Below are 4,818 nucleotides of genomic sequence, written 5' to 3' on the forward strand. Positions count from 1 at the left end.
TAAGGTCCGGGTCAGGGAGCACGTATTGGGCGTCCAGGCCGCAGTGAATGAGGATGATATTACGACCCTAAAGACCATACCCAAACATTGTAAATTACACCACCAAAATGATAGTAGGGGCTTTAGGGTTAAAGGGACACTGTCACCTGAATTTGGAGGGAACAATCTTCAGCCATGGAGGCGGGGTTTTTGGGTGTTTGATTCACCCTTTCCTTACCCGCTGGCTGCATGCTGGCTGCAATATTGGATTGAAGTTCATTCTCTGTCCTCCATAGTACACGACTGCGCAAGGCAAGATTGCCTTGTGCAGGCATGTACTACGGAGGACAGAGAATGAACTTCAATCCAATATTGCAGCCAGCATGCAGCCAGCGGGTAAGGAAAGGGTGAATCAAACACCCCAAAACCCCGCCTCCATGGCTGAAGATTGTTCCCTCCAAATTCAGGTGACAGTGTCCCTTTAAAGGGAACCTGTCACCCCGAAAATCGCGGGTGAGGTAAGCCCACCGGCATCAGGGGCTTATCTACAGCATTCTGTAATGCTGTAGATAAGCCCCCGATGTTACCTGAAAGAGGAGAAAAAGACGTTATATTATACTCACCCAGGGGCGGTCCCGCTGCTGGTCAGGTCGGATGGATGTCTCCGGTCCGCTGCGGCGCCTCCCATCTTCATTACAAGACGTCCTCTTCTGATCTTCAGCCACGGCTCCGGCGCAGGCGTACTTTGCTCTGCCCTCTCGAGGGCAGAGGCTAGTACTGCAGTGCGCAGGCGCCGGAAAGGTCAGAGGCCCGGCGCCTGCGCACTGCAGTACTTTGTCTGCCCTCAACAGGGCAGAGCAAAGTACGCCTGCGCCGGAGCCGTGGCTGAAGATCAGAAGAGGACGTCTTGTAATGAAGATGGGAGGCGCCGCAGCGGACCAGAGACGCCCATCCGACCTGACCAGCAGCGGGACCGCCCCTGGGTGAGTATAATATAACGTCTTTTTCTCCTCTTTCAGGTAACATTGGGGGCTTATCTACAGCATTACAGAATGCTGCAGATAAGCCCCTGATGCCGGTGGGCTTACCTCACCCACGATTTTCGAGGTGACAGGTTCCCTTTAAGGGTATTGATGTTTTGGAGGTAGGCATACGCGGTGAGAAGACCACCCAACGTCTGGCCCAATTGGAAGCACGCTGGATTTGGACCCTTAATACGGTCCATCCACATGGTCTAAATGAAAATTTGAATTTTGCCTCATTTCTATGATTGCTGTCTGCTGTGTGTCTATGCACCCGTTGGCAGCTGTGCTATATTGATTTTAGCCGGTTTTAATCATCATTTTTCTTTTGTTTTCTTTATATTTTAGGTGTTTTGTATACATGTCTCCTATTCTTCAGATTTTTCTCTTGTTCTTTTGGACCGGGTTTGGAGGTTAATGGGTGTGGACGCTTTACTCCTGAAAGAAGATCATTCACTTATTTCCCTGAATATAATAAATGCATTCGAATGCTGATCTGTATGGCCACATATGTTTACATGGGAAAGGATGGGTTGCAATGTTATATTGGTGGTTGGAGGAGTGACTATTACTAATATGTATGGGAACTACTGTATTTAGTTGCACCTATAGGATACAGTTTCCCTTATACGAGAATTCATCACTGTTCTGACCTCTCCCATTCTGACTCATGTATAAAGGGAACAGGGAAAACATATAAGGCTTCTAAAGAGATGTATCAACAACATAGCAGCATATTAAATAGAAACCAAATTTATAGGATGTGCAGGACACACCAATATTAATGCAATACCACAAAGAAAGCGGTGTATTAGTCCCAAATGGTATAAAATGTAAACTTTATTGAAATGCAAATTCAAAGGTCAAACAAAGGCAGTAAAGGGTTAAAAACCGGCAACACATCCGTAATTACATGATGGGGGGACAAGGTGATGTCACTCTACAGCAGTACACATCAGATATAATTTAGTACTCCATCAAAGTTAAAGTTCTGGTGCCACACCATGGTTTCCGGCCATAGACATCCCCTCACTGCGTTATGGGCATGTTTTGCCCTTCACCAAGATTGCCGCGGCGCGATTTTTGCGCATGCGCGGTACTGATACACTGGATCGCTATCACTTCTGGCTATCCCCTGATGCTTGATCACATGGGCCCATGTGTATCAGCAGCAGTGGGCGTGCTGTGGAACTGACAGGTGATCGGCGTTTCTGCAATTGCGTCAGGCATAAAAGGATGGGATATTTTAGTATTGGCATACCTCCCTTGAGAAAGGTTTATCCAAAACACACGTCGGGAGGGTCGGGGGACGACGTGGCTCGCAGCTCAGCGTTCACCATTATATGGTATGTTTTCACTTCTCAGTTAAGTGCTCTATATGCCCGGTTATGTTCTCCTTATTGCCACTGGTTGGTCATATCTACTATATAATTGTCTAAGGGTCACTTCCGTCTGTCTGTCTGTCTGTCTTTCGGTCTGTCTGTCATGGATATTCATTGGTCGCGGCCTCTGTCTGTCATGGAAATCCAAGTCGCTGATTGGTCGCGGCAATACAGCCACGACCAATCAGCGACGGGCACAGTCCGGAAGAAAATGGCCGCTCCTTCCTCCCCGCAGTCAGTGCCCGGCACCCGCATACTCCCCTCCGGTCAGCACTCACACAGGGTTAATGGCAGCGGAGGGTGAGTATATAACTATTTTTTATTTTAAAGGGAACCTGTCACCCCGAAAATCGCGGGTGAGGTAAGCCCACCGGCATCAGGGGCTTATCTGCAGCATTCTGCCCCCGATGTTACCTGAAAGAGGAGAAAAAGACGTTATATTATACTCACCCAGGGGCGGTCCCACTGCTGGTCAGGTCGGATGGGCGTCTCCGGTCCACTGCGGCGCCTCCCATCTTCATTACAAGACGTCCTCTACTGATCTTCAGCCACGGCTCCGGCGCAGGCATACTTTGCTCTGCCCTGTTGAGGGCAGACAAAGTACTGCAGTGCGCAGGCGCCGGGCCTCTGACCTTTCCGGCACCTGCGCACTGCAGTACTATCCTCTGCCCTCAAGAGGGCAGAGCAAAGTACACCTGCGCCGGAGCCGTGGCTGAAGATCAGAAGAGGACGTCTTGTAATGAAGATGGGAGGCACCGCAGTGGACCGGAGACGCCCATTCGACCTGACCAGCAGCGGGACCGCCCCTGGGTGAGTATAATATAACGTCTAAAAGATTCCAAACCCATTCTTCATGATTATTTAAAAGAGACCGGGATGAAATCCCTTCAGGAACTATTTCCGGAGGAGAAAGCACCCTCTGCCGATTGGTTTTTCTACGAACAACTTAAAAGCTTTATTTACACGATCTCTAAACAAACCAATATTGGCAGACCGCTAACTCCTTTTGAGACGCTTTGTACATCACCGAACCCTCCGGATCATACTGTCTCGCTGTTATACAAAATATTCCAGGGGGGAAGGGCTCCACTGCAGGGTTCACCAGCATTCTTTTCAAAATGGGAGGGCGACCTAGGAAGGCAATTACTGCCTGAGGATAGAGAGAAAATTCTTCTCTTCACGTTTAGATCGTCACTATGTGCGGTGTCGCAGGAGAGGAGCTACAAGATCTTGACAAGATGGTACAGATGTCCCTCTATGGTGCATGCGGTGTTCCCCACGACTCCTGACACTTGTTGGAGATGCTTAAAGGAGACAGGTTCTTATATCCACATTTGGTGGGACTGCCCCCCCATAAAAGCCTTATGGTTGGCCGTCTTTGAGCTCCACAACAAGATGTCTATTTCACAGATCCAACCCTCTTCAAGCCTAGCATTACTATCCCTATGTGATTTGTCGCTTTCTCGATATAAGAAGGGCATCCTCAGACACTTTCTTACCGCGGTTAGGAACTTGATCCCACGCTTTTGGAAACAAGAAAAATTTCCTTCACGTGCGGAGTTCGTGGCAGAACTCAATGACATCTATAGAATGGAACAATTAATAAATCAATCCCCAGGTAGTGTAGATAAAACCTATACTACATGGGCCCCCTGGATAGCTTTCAGGGAAACCCCTGACCTGGATCTCTAGATTTCTGGAGCCTGATGCAATGCATGGCTCGCTCTCGTTTATTACTAGTTCATTCTTCGGCTCGCGCTCTGACCGCTGGGATGGGATGGTAGCCATATTTCTCCCCAACCTACCCCATTACCCTACCCAATCCTCTCCTCTTCTTTCTACACCCCTTTCTCTTCTTTATCTTAATCTTTTTGTTTGTCTCCCTCCCCTCCTTTAGTTTGAATAAACATTGTGATTGTTGAATAATCATAATGAGAATTATATTGGTTATTAACCACTCCAGTTGTTCTTAATTGTTAATATTTTATAATACCAATCAGTAATATTATTCATCAGCATGTTAAAGTGCAAGATGCATGATGTTGTTGTAACGCATTTCTTGATTAATATGTAATTCTACTTGGTATCCTGTTGATCTACTTGATTGTACCTTTCACTTTTATTCTTTTTGCTTCACTCAATAAACATGATTTATACAAATAATATAACGTCTTTTTCTCCTCTTTCCGGTAACATCGGGGGCTTATCTACAGCATTACAGAATGCTGCAGATAAGCCCCTGATGCCAGTGGGCTTACCTCACCCGCGATTTTCGGGGTGACAGGTTCCCTTTAATTCTTTTTTTTTTAACAGGGATATGGTGCCCACGTTGCTATAGACTGCATGGGCTGTGCAATATATTACGTGGGCTGGGCAATATACTACGTGGGCTGTGCAATATACAACGTGGCCTGCGCAATATACTACGTGGCCTG

This window comes from Ranitomeya imitator, chromosome 3 (genome assembly GCF_032444005.1).
Source record: "Ranitomeya imitator isolate aRanImi1 chromosome 3, aRanImi1.pri, whole genome shotgun sequence".
NCBI lineage: Eukaryota > Metazoa > Chordata > Amphibia > Anura > Dendrobatidae > Ranitomeya > Ranitomeya imitator.